General features: G+C 37.3%; 1 pseudogene; it reads right to left on the bottom strand.

The window, feature by feature from the left end:
• Positions 1-382: 382 nt before the first annotated feature.
• Positions 383-4798, bottom strand: LOC149536566 (G-type lectin S-receptor-like serine/threonine-protein kinase At2g19130; annotated as a pseudogene).
• Positions 4799-13250: the final 8452 nt, after the last annotated feature.

Below are 13250 nucleotides of genomic sequence, written 5' to 3'. Positions count from 1 at the left end.
CTAATTTATATATTAATCAATATCTTATTTGAAAGCCTAAATTTGAATGATATAATATTTTGAAAAATATTAAATAAATTAAAGACAAGAATATCCCACTTACCATAAATCTTAGATGTTGACAAGTTCTACCCTCTTTCTAGCCTTAGATTTCTTTCTTCGTATCAAGCTTTGTCAATATATATAAAATTATCCATTTCATTCTAAGATCCTAAGTACTGGTTTCTAAGATCCAAGTACTGGTTTATAATATTTGTATATTATACACTTACTTCCTTATAGCAGACCATTAAGAATGCTCCAAAATGATGAATAAGAAACTTACGCACATATATTTATTAGCCTATAGGGTAATCCTACATAAATATCCCTAATTTGCTGCTATAGATATCTACTCTCAACCACTTGATATGTAAGTAACTTTACAATGACTATCGTCGTCGTCGTCGTCGTCTGCTTGATCTACTAGCACCTGTAGAGACCTTGGAATTTGCGACATGGTAGCCTTCATTGTTCCTTCCAACATCTTCACCACTTCAGTCATGCTCGGCCTCTCACTCTCATCGTCTTGAATGCACATCCCGGCTACCACAGCGGCTCTTCTCACCTCATCAATATTCGCTTCACTTGCTATCTTTGCATCCACAACATCTACTACGTTTCCTTTTTTAATTTGACGTGAAGCCCACGTAGAGAAGTAGAGTCTGCTCTCTTCGACTTGTAAATCAAGATTTCTTCGGCCGGATATAATTTCCAACAGCATCATGCCATAACTGTATACGTCCGCCTTGGGAGTGATTGGAAGGCCGGAGATCCATTCGGGAGCCACGTACCCACGAGTTCCTCTTGTTGTCGTCAAGACGCGGCTGAAATCTCTGCCCACCAGCTTCGCCAACCCAAAATCTCCCACCTTTGGGCTGAAGTCGCTGTCAAGGAGAATGTTTTCAGGCTTAATATCACAGTGAATGATGCGGTCTCTGCATTCCTCATGGAGATAAACTAATCCTCGTGCAGTGCCTTGTGCGATCTCAAAACGAGTCTTCCAGTCCAACAATTTCTCTACATCTTCCGACTTAGAGAAGAGGAAGGAGTTTAGGGAACCGTTGGGCATGTACGCGTACACCAGTAACCTTTCCGAATGCTCTACGCAGAATCCCCTCAATCTGACCAAATTCACATGCTGTATTCTGCCAGTAGTGATTATTCCCGCCCTGAATTGTTTCTCTGCTTGTCCAGAACCCTCTAATCTCTTAACCGCAACAAGCGTGCTGTCCGGCAGAGTTCCCTTGAACACAGAGCCAAATGCTCCGCTACCCAACTTATGCTTGAAGTTCTCCGTAGCAGTTCTAAGCTCTTTGTAACTGAACTTTTTCAGTGACATTGGCACCTCCTCTTCCGCGTCCTTCTTCAACAGCCTTCGACGTTTCCAACGAATAAAAGAGGCCAACAGGAGACCTGAAACTGCAAACAACGACGCGGTGACAGAAAGTGAAATAGCAAGTGCAGAGGCTTTGGTCCTTCGGTTGGATGTGGAGCGCCGGAACTCAGAAGCAGCCAACCTGATGAAGACGGATCTGCCCTCCGATGAAACTCGCATTCCGAATAGATCTCCAAACCACAATCTGCAGACAAGTGGATCAGAAATTGAGTAAGCAAAGGCTGTACAGGAGCAATTATTGACACAAGCAGTTCGGCAGCCTTGCTGTGTTTGCTCGTGGTTGTACAAGACAGCTTCTTTTTCAGACAAGTATTTGTTCTTCGCTTCCAAGAAGTCGTCGGTTGTGCAATGAAGGGGCCTTCGCCGAGCACATCCGCTTGACCACCAACCCTGAGAGCCGTTGTTGGTGTTGGAAGAATTAATTTCTATCCAACAACTATTGTCGGCAGCCCAACCCAGCACCGTCCACACTAAAAGCAGACAAACAGCAGCATACAGCCGCCCAAGTTCATTTCAGAATCAGTCTTCAACTAAGAGTAATTGCATATATTAATTGATATATATTAATATTATATGTCATGCAATACATGTGTTTGATATTCTAGAGAGTTCTCAGACCTCTATAAATAGAGGCATTATGTAAGGATTTGAGCATCATATGTTTATCTGATCATGGTGGATTAGTAGAGCCCATTTTGGGTTTCTCATGGTGGATCATGAGTAGATGGAATGCTGTAGCATTCTATGGATTTGTAATAGATTTCAGATATGTTAATGAGTATGAAGTGTTGTAGCACAACTTGATGTCTTCGTGTTTATCTTTGATCCAATCTATCCACCTCCTTCAAGTGGTATCAGAGATAATGAAATATGATCCTAGAGATTGTGGAGAGCTCAAGAAGTTTAAAATCGATGAAGAGTGTTGTGGCAACGTAGCCCAACAAGCAATGGCATTTGAAGTTATCTTCTGCAAGAATAAAGAGAAGAACAAGTCAAGAGATTGCTATGAGAAACAAAGAAGCTATGAAAAGAAAGAAGCGAAAATTGAAGTGTGCGTTAGAAATATGTGGAGCATCTTTGTGCAAGTGGGAGTGCCAAAGAATGCATACACATGACATGGAAGATATTGATCATGGAAATTTTTATTATGTTTGTGTTTGAAATATGTGTGTTAGTTGTTAAAGTTAAGTTAGTTATCTTAGGTGTAATAAAAGGTGAGATGGTGTGCTAAAGCTCGTTGTCATAGTGCAAAGGTCTCTGTGAGAGCTGATTTGGAGTTTAAGTGTTGGAATTTGGATGAGAAAATGTTTAAGGCTTTGTCATATCAAATGTGGTCATGTAATAGTAGATTGCTAAATTGTATCCCTCAATCAAGTGATGAAGATTGAATGAGAATTGCTTGTTATAATCTATTGTAAGGGGTGCATTATCGGTTGTACCCGACACCCTAGAGTTTGACTGAATGTATTGATGAACCATGTATCTGAAAAAGATTCCTATAGAACTGGCGAGTACAGCGGCCGGGTACCCATGTATCTTGGTAGATGGATTTCTTTTTATATGAACTCAATAATCAGTTTGATGCAGGTCAAGAAAGAGAAAGGCTCAAAGTGATGATAGTTCCCCTATAGTGATGATTCATGGTCAGTAGAACCAATGAATGCTTAGTTTGTAAACCATTTGAGTGAAAAGTTTATGGTGATCTTGAAATCATTTGTGTAATGTTTGAGAAGTTTGTGGTGAGCTTGAAACCACTTTAGAATTGCATTGGTTAGGGGTAAGCCATAAAATCCAAAGTAATTATAATGAGGGAAAACAATATAAATGCAGTAGCATTAGTGACAGAAATTAAGGGGGAGTGTTGGAGGAATTAATTTCTATCCAACAACTATTGTCGGCAGCCCAACCCAGCACCGTCCACATTAAAAGCAAACAAACAGCAGCATACAGCCGCCCAAGTTCATTTCAGAATCAGTCTTCAACTACCAGTAGTTGCATATATTAATTGATATATATTAATATTATATGTCATGCAATACATGTGTTTGATATTCTAGAGAGTTCTCAGACCTCTATAAATAGAGGCATTATGTAAGGATTTGAGCATCAGATGTTTATCTGATCATGGTGGATTAGTAGAGTCCATTTTGGGTTTCTCATGGTGGATCATGAGTAGATGGAATGCTGTAGCATTCTATGGATTTCTAATAGATTTCAGATATGTTAATGAGTATGAAGTGCTGTAGCACAACTTGATGTCTTCGTGTTTATCTTTGATCCACTCTATCCACCTCCTTCAGTTGGGAGTGAAGCCCTGAACGCAACTGCACACATCATTCGGATTGCAGAGTCCATTGCCCCGCAGATTTCGAAGTCGCTGCATTGACCTCGGTATGTTGACCACCTCAGACTCCACGTGTCGTCATCCATCAAGTAGTAAAGCTCAAATCCACCGTTCTCAGCTAACCGGAACCGCCCCGTGAGGATATGATCTATCTGGTTAATAACAAAATTGATGTATATTCTCGAGGGAGAAAGCGTGACACAGGACGCTACAAGTCTCTTGGAACCTTCCATTTCGGGCTCCTTGGCAAAATAGTCCCCAGCCCATTCTCCACTGGACAAATATGGAATGGTGTTGTTATATACCATCATCATCTGCGTCTTTCCTGGAGTCGTGTCCATTCCGTAAGAGAAGAGCCCAGTTGAAGGATCCGTAGAACTCTTCCATGATGTTAACTCCATTCCTTTCCACATCTTCATGCCAGGCAACCATGTATCCGTCGGATGCGCGAAACTCTCCCAAACAACCGCAGACTCGTTGAGGGCGTCCAACATGATGAAATTGCCAGAGTCCATTAACACAGCTGATCGTGATCCTTTCTGGGCGATATCTGACGTCGACCAAACTGACCGGCTATTTCTATCAAGCAGTCTAAGATGACCATCACTTGAAAACTCCAGAACGCCGGGCATGCTTGTGACCAGATTCTCTCTGTTAGCCGCCCAAACTACAGTCTTCTGGGTGTTTCCTGCATACCAGATGCCAATATACCAATTCTTCGTTCCCGTGGGACTGAAAAAAACAAGTGAAAACGTACCATTCTTTGACATCATGGTCTGATTTCCAGTGAGCGAGGCCCCCAATAGAAGCGTATCTCCACCATCCCATGATTGTGAACTGCCAATATGGGGTGCAAGAATCATCATGATTGCTAGGACGATATACTTAATCTTGATCTCTTCAACATCCATAGCGTTTCTACTTTTCTTTTCTTACCGACTGCTACTAAGCAGGGCATAGATGTTCCTATAAAGTTTGTAGCATGTTTACGAATTTAAATAGAAAATAAGGAGACTACGCAATCAACAACAAGGCCCACGTAGAGCCGTAAATTATTTTAGAAAATTGAATCGTTTCGTAAATTCACGCAGGGAATTCAAACAAAGGGCCACGAACAGCTAAAATGACTGGCCTTGGATATTTCATTCAGTCGGTTGACTGTGTTCTTTCATTTGTTATTTTTTTCTCTTAATGGCGTTGACAATCACGTCACAAGGTCTGAACATCTCTTAATCTCGCCACGTGAGCAATAATTCAATGTAATATTCATTTCTTTAAAACAATGTTTTACAATTTTATTATTATTATCCATGAAACACAACAAAAAGTAAACATTATTCTAGAAGGCGCCGCATTCAGCAGAGTCAGTAAACATAAGATTTGACAGCGCACTGACCACAGTCCGTTCTTTGGTCTCCGCACGCGGTCTTTCTAACTATTATTGACGCTGAAAGAAAGGCAAGTCGAGTCTTATTTTATTGCAAGTCCGACACGTTGCTATTAAACATTGCGGACGTTTGTGGGCGTAGGTATATCTACTCTCTTAGACTACGCTTTGCTTTCTTGGCGTTTCCCAAAATTTAAAATCTTTTAACCAATAAATAAATACGTTATTTTTACTAATGTTGTTATTTTTTTTAATGTGTTTTCAACAATTTTTTATTTTGTTTTCTATTTGTCAGTAATAATAATAATAATTTAAATATATTCATCATGGAAATAATGATTTTTATTAAAATTAATTAAAATGATACATATAATATTGATTTTATTTATAAATTAATATTTCATACATCAAAGTTAATTGAAAAATAATACATCACTTACCATTTTACAAAGTTTAATTATTCTTTTCATATAGATATAATGTTATCAGGAAGAAGAAACCTATTTATTATTATTTCCAATCTCTCTTTGTAAAATTAATATAAGAAAGCATAAAAGAAATTAGTTATTAATATAAATTATTTTTATTATTTTTAAAAATATATTTTAATAATTATAATCTAAGTTGAAAATTAATACATATATATAGAAAGGACAACTCTTTGCATAGGGAAGAATGATCTAAAATCTAGTCCTCTTATATATAATACCTATTTGTAATTTTATAATACAAGCTTAATCATGCGGAATTCATTATGGATTATGAGATAGGTTAGAGACATTTTCTCTAACATTACAAGCTAAGAAGTGGAAAGTGATTAAGAATCTCTTTTGAATGATAAAATATTATAGGTTGCTAGAAATGCATGTTAGTGTCTAGACATTTCATGCCAAATAATGACAAGTTACAAGGAAACAACAAGATAGCACAAAAATGTAACAAAAAGATAGTTCAAGAAAGGGACATTAAAGGCAAGAGCCTAGAACACAACATTAGATTTTGAGCCTCTCATCTCGGAGGTCTTGGGTTCTAGTCTACTCGCACTTAACACATAATAATAATTGATATCCATAAACAATGATAATAAATAAATAAATACTCTAGGATTTAGTCATTTATCAATCAAAAAAGAAAAAAAATGGACTTTAAGAACCTTGAGAAGTGAAAAAGACTCGTGAAGGGATTTAATGAGCCTACACATATATTAAGGGTATGGACACTATAGAAGATTAAAAACATAGCTAAAAATGTAAGAGTATTCAATTTCTAACATTGCTCATGACAAATTTTCATTTTCTCCCTAAATATATGCACACAATTGTGCTTTGTCTCCCTTAATGAATAGTAGTCAAGGGGACATCACCCATTGTATGATTATGGGAACATTATCTTAGCTGGCACTAGTTGAGGGTACAAAAGGGAACATGATCGAAAATAAGAGGAATCATTTACAGAAACCCAATTTCATGAATGAAAATACAAAAAGTCTAATGAAATTACGACGATATGATCCTTAAGTTAAGTCACCATGGTAGAATGACTCACCCATGATATTAAAGTACATATTCCCAAAGATTGTATGAGGTTACAACATGATGTCTGAGACACCATTGTTGGTGGCGTAATTCAAGTGGATGGAATCAATAACAATAATGATCACATTGTATACCAAATATCAATACACTTCTCTAAGACATTCTATCCAAGTGATCTAGTGGATTAGGGACCTTGAATGATGACTTAGAGCTCTATCTATGATGTGCAAGAGTGAAAATAGTTGTATAGTGTCTCTTAAATGAACCTAGTATGCAACCCTTGCAAGGTGCACCATAGGATGAGAGATTCAAAGGCAAGAGACAGTATGCTAGTATCCAAGAATCAAAGATGAAATGAAATGAAAATATAAGCTAAATGAGAGATGCACGAGGAAAAATAAGACATTCAAATGAAAGTATTACAAAGCCTCCTAGTTAAGCTATGCGATCTAAGCTAAAGCATAAAAGAAATTAAGCTAAGAATGCCATTAATCTGCAATGCAAGTAAACCAAGTGAATGCAAAGTGGATGCAAAATTGAGGATGTATAACTACTCTCTTAAACTACACTTTTCTTTCTTCGCGTTTCCCAAAATTTAAAATATTTTAACCAATAAATAAATATGTTATTTTTTCTTGACAAAGTTCTTGTCTTATATGAATTTTTTTTAATATTTTATTTTTGGTGTTTTCAACAATTATTTATTTATTTTTTCTATTTTTCATCAATAATAATAATATTAAACTTTAAATATTCATCATGGAAATAACAATTTTTACTAAAATTAATTAAAATGACACATACAATATTGATTATATTCATAAATGTTTTTTTATCATTAAAAGAAGCAAGAGGGTGACGCTCATGTAACAAAACTAGTGTATTAATAGCACATTAATATCACTATAAACTTTTAGCACATAAACAACAACAAACAGTTTTTCTTTATCAAAGAAAAAAACAACATATTAAAGTTTAGAGTATCAATGGTAAAGGTAAAGTCTTGCAACATAGTAATAGTAAAAACATAGCATCTATACCAGGTAGAGTGGGTAAGTGTTCTAAGGCCAACCACACTTGTCAAAAAGATGAAAAAAACTATAAACAAAAGAATTAGTTTCTTCCCAATCACTTTGATAGTAGTGTGGAAGTCCACTCTTCCTCAAGGAACTACAAGACATCTTTGTAGTCCTCATCTATCTTTGGCTTAGTCCCAAAGATCTTTTCATGCAGAACATAAGGTGTCATCGAACATGCATGCATCACTTTGATAGAAAGTTTATTAGAATTTGCAATTCTCCTACTCCTAAGGCATCATTTCCTAATTTTCAATCTTATCCTTCATCTTTATCAGCAACCCACCAGGCACCAAGCCAACAACATGCTTAGCTACCTCCATAAAAGAAGCCATCACAAAAGAGGGATAGGGTTTTTAATCTGAGTCTCAGAGGGGGAGGGAAAGGGGGTATTCTTGACATTAGAGGGGGGGAGAGGGGTGCAGAATCTAAGGACTAACTTAAGGAATGACCAAAAATTTCCTCAATAGAATTAGCAACCAAATTATCAAAATCTGACCCGTCAATTTTTTTTGGGGCTTGCTTACATTTCTCCTTAGGAAGCCAGTCAAACTTACGAGCCCCAAGGGTTTCAATAATGTCACCTGACTTGGAAGTATAAACCTCCCTTGAATATTTTAGGGGACCTGTTAAGCTCGCTAGAATTTTCACTAGGATCAGGTAGGGATGATTCTATTTTGGGCCTTTTCTTTCCAAGTTGGGAAGGGCCAACATCAAGGGACCTAAGGGGTGTGGCAACATGCATAACAATGAGATCATTGATTAGCAAGCATAGCACATAGTGATAATTATACATCGTAAATAGTATCCCTTGGTGCAAAATAACATTGTTATTTCCTTTTTGGTTAGCTTCTATATTGCTTTCAATGGAATGAACCAATTAAAATAGAATGGAAATTAAGACTTTCTGGCATAAATAGGTCAGAATACGAAAGTGATAAAATTATTGAATGGTAAACTTACCTTCAAGAGTGAAGTATTTCATTATAATGTTGCAAAAATTTTTTTAGACACCCGAGAGATCTTCTCTACTGAAATCAACTCGTTTCTTGATCTATTCATCTAGTAGATTGAAGAATTGCTTTAGGGAATCATAGGCAAACATCTTACTCATCTTTTTCAATTTTCTCCCTTCCATGGGTAGGCACGTGGCCTTCAAAATGACCTCTTATTTCACCTCAAAGGTTAGGCCTCTCACTGTAACCTTCATGTCATTCCAAGATGCCATAAACTGCTTGAGAATACTTTCATCATGCACACTAATCATACACTCCATGAACTATAAGGAATCTCCTTCCTCGCACATAAGCATGGACATGAAGGAAATGCCAATATTGTTAGGCTCAATGTGGAGCTTGTTGCCACCCATGGTTTCCAACTTGAAATACTTGGAGAGATGCAGAAAATGTTTTTTCTACAGAGAAGAGAAAATGAAATTCAAAAGGCCTTTTTTAATGTGACTATAACCTTTCTTTTTTATTGTCATGATGACAGTGATAGGAGTACCAAATGATTAAGAAATTTGATTGGTCATACATGTGTGAAGCCTTGATTTCATATGAATTCTTAGTACACAACTTTCCTTTGTAATTTAAGGCTTCGTTGTAAAAATATTTTCCTGTAATATTTTCCATAATGATACAAAATCATTAAGAGTTTGTGCCTATACTCCTTTGAATGGAGCCCAAAATTTCCTTTCCAACTCATAACTAATATATGCCAAATGCCTTTTCAAAAAAATAAAATTCTCGAACTAAGGAAAGGGTAACCCTTATTAACCTTAAGCCTCTACCATATATCCCATGAATTGGTGTTAACTGTAGTTACATATTCCCAAATGTTCCTCCCTTGTGATGAGCTTCCTTATGCCTTGTAGAAGAAGATTTACCTCCCTCCAACTCCTTAACCCTTCCTTTTACAACTTTGTGGTAGCCATAGAATCTGCAAAGTACATTTCCCTCTTTATAAATGTGCCCACATTTGCGGTTCTAAAATCTAAGCAGTTGAATGATAGCATCATCAAGAATGGTACTGACTCTCCACCTTGCATTGGCCTTTCTGTGGATGTAATATATAATAAATTTATAATCACCCTCAACTTCAATTTCAGTTATCCTTAAAGCCAAAGCAATATTAAGACCTTAGATGAGTGCCATGCCTTTGAAAGGAAACTTGGCAATAAAGAATATAACTGTTTCCACATAACCCATAATAAAGCTAAAATAAACACAGAATTAAAATCCACATGCAAGAGAATAGACAACATACCCACAAAATGTGGCACAAGATATACCCTGGGAAACCCTCATTGAAGGAAAAACCCAGCCTCCAAAAGCATCCATCACCATGTATTATTCAACAAAAATACCATTGCCATACAACCATGGAAGCCTTCATGGCCATAGCCACAACCGAGAAAACTATGTGAACAAGCATAAATCCACACATCCCATGCCATGCTTTCAACCTTCACAAATGCTCCCTTGGCTAACCTGTCAAGCCTTGTCCTGCTCGACTCTTGCCTTTTGTCTTCTCCTTGTCACTCTTTCTTCTCTCTCTATACAACAACTACCCTTGTGGCTGCTTATATAGTAGCAAGTCCCACAAAACCACTAAATGGTATTACATAAACCATGTGCTAAAACCATGTGCTACCTAACCCACTGACCCCACATTTAATATTGGGCATTTAATTCTTTTCCCCAATATTAAATAATTACATAAAATATTATCACAATGTTACAATACAACTCATCAAGAATATTCCATGGGAATCTTTACATGTTGCACGTCCATCTAGGTACAACATTACATAATAAAAATAAAATAATAAAATAAAAATATTATGCAATGTGTGCAACACCCATTATCTCAACAATCTCCCACTTGTTGTATACATTGCATAGGGTCAATCCGTAGCCACATAAATGAACAAGGGAACAATCCCTCCTAGCACATCCACCATCATGGATCAAAATACACCAAGTACTCCATCCTGGTACCCGCAACAAAATCAAAGTATCTAGCATCTCGAACATGAATGATCTCACCTCCTATTATGCCACTCCCACTGGACATACATAGAAGCCATCCAAATAGAAAACCACCCAACCTGTCGCATTAGAAGATCATAAAATCCTGTACCAACTAAAATTCCAAGCACAAATAACCTGATCTAAAGGTAATCACATGTATCCGTAGTTGTCAAAATATCCATAGCTGAAATAGCACCCACAGCAAGTGCCAAACCCATCCAACTATCCATACCTCAAAGGTATAACAAGTGAATCTTATATCACCGACATATCCAATCTGCAACTTGCAATCACAAGCCTCAAGAGCAATACCTGCCACATATATACCAAGAAGCTCCCACTACAAAAGATAATGTCAAATATATAACCAATCCACTCAACACATCTCAAAGAAGTGAATCCATGTAGTATCAAGGACATCCACAATACATAAACTAATATCCTGCAAGAACAACTCTCGTAACAAATCTCCAATGCTCTCCCAAGTTCTCCACAATCAATAGAGGAAAGAGATAAAGGAATAACCATGTCATCTCTCACATGACATACATGAGCACAAACTAGTGATCACAATCTCCAACCAATCTCAAATCCAATGTAGGCAAAATTGAACATCCAAGAAGATAACCAAGACTAGAGAAACCATGCAAATCAAACATGTATCATGTCCTTCTACACACACCTCTAGATGTAAACTATGCAAGTATGATCTCCTCCATAAAAAACCCCAACAAGAAGCCTCAACAACACCCAAACCATACCATATAACTCATCATGGATGTAAGCCTCTCACAAGAAGATCAAACTCAATAAACCCATTCCTAAACCAAGGAATAACCATTCCTAATCCAAGGAATATGCCCAATATAAAACCATCTCCCAAACTCAACCAGCATAACAACATATGCACATGGAGATAACCAATGCTAAACCATCTCTCAAATGAACCCTCCAAAACTAACTCATGTGCTGTAGTTCAAGATCCATATCCATGAAAGATAAGCATAAATATAATGCAACTGAGAGAAAATAATGGGCTATACTTCTCAAGTAGCAAAATGCCGAGTAGACCAAGAGTGGGGAATGAGAATGCTCATCAAGATACCCAAGTCTCCAACCAAGACTCATCTAAGAACAATCTCCTCTCAAGTCCATATCAGGTGACTGCCCCTCGAACTTCCTGCTGAAACCATCAACTGTCCCAACAAATACTTCTCTAATCCAAGAGAAATCAACGTCGCCACCGTCTCTAAGTATCCATGAGCACCTGTAACCAATCAATCCATGCCAACTCCAAATGCAACATAGAAATATCATGAAGTATCCAGCTTATGATCAGTGTACTCAATACCAAGAAACTAAACCAAGATCAATGTCCAAGTTCCAACCATGGCCTGAGGAATATAAACATGACAACATGATCTTACCATCTCAACCAAAGAGATAACATGCTCCATATGAACATACTATAACATGTCACAACTCTAAACGCGTATCAAGAGTATACCATGACATAATAATGAAACCATCCTCATACCAAGGATAACATGCCAAATAAAAGCATAAACCACACCTTTACCAAGAACCCTGTGAGTCCTCAAGATGCAACCATCTCCACACACCATGAAGAAAAACCATCTCCATATACTAGGAAGAACCATCTCCACACACCATGAAGATAACCAAGAACTCCATGAGTCCTCAAGATCTAACCATCTTCACACACCATGAAGATAACAAGTGCACCATGCAAATGTCAAAGATGCTTCTGCAGCAACAGGATCTAAGACAAACCTCCAACATCTGCAAACACTCAATAAATATATCAATGCCAATAACTCCCACTCAACTGTGGTACCAAGTCACCTATGGCATCATAAAATCCATGCTCTCCAAACCAAGAAGATATAAACCAAATTAGGAACTAATCCTGCACTGTCACCCCATCACTGTCATAAGCTCCCACTAAATCGTGTATCCAAGCTATCCATGACATCATGATGAAAAATAACCATCCTCTAACCATGAGAATCAACCAAGGCATCAAACCATCAAAGAACTCAAAGTGCACATCATGAGCTCCTCAAAAGAAACCAAATAACCATGATCTTCTACCAAGAAGATATATCACCATAACTAAATCCGAAATCCAAGCTAATGAACATCAAGGATGTACCTGTATAACCAATCATGTCATGCCAAAAATTCATGACACCATGATCACATCCATGAACCGAGCATCTGTCTCTCAATGTGTCCAACTTGTCAGCATAAAATAGTCAACCACAATCCTCTGCCATGACTGTACCTGGTAACAACATCTCATCCCTTCTACATGAAGATAAAATCATGTGACTTAGGGCATAGACAACCCAAATTCAAGCCACCAATCTGAATATGCATCAATAATGAAAGATCAATGGGCAAAGACAACC

The sequence above is a fragment of the Cupressus sempervirens genome, chromosome 10 (genome assembly GCF_028749045.1).
Source record: "Cupressus sempervirens isolate cs-2001-9-10 chromosome 10, ASM2874904v1, whole genome shotgun sequence".
In the NCBI taxonomy this organism is placed as follows: domain Eukaryota; kingdom Viridiplantae; phylum Streptophyta; class Pinopsida; order Cupressales; family Cupressaceae; genus Cupressus; species Cupressus sempervirens.
The sequence above is the reverse complement of the archived record's forward strand: the minus strand, read 5'-3'. Positions and strand labels throughout refer to the sequence as shown.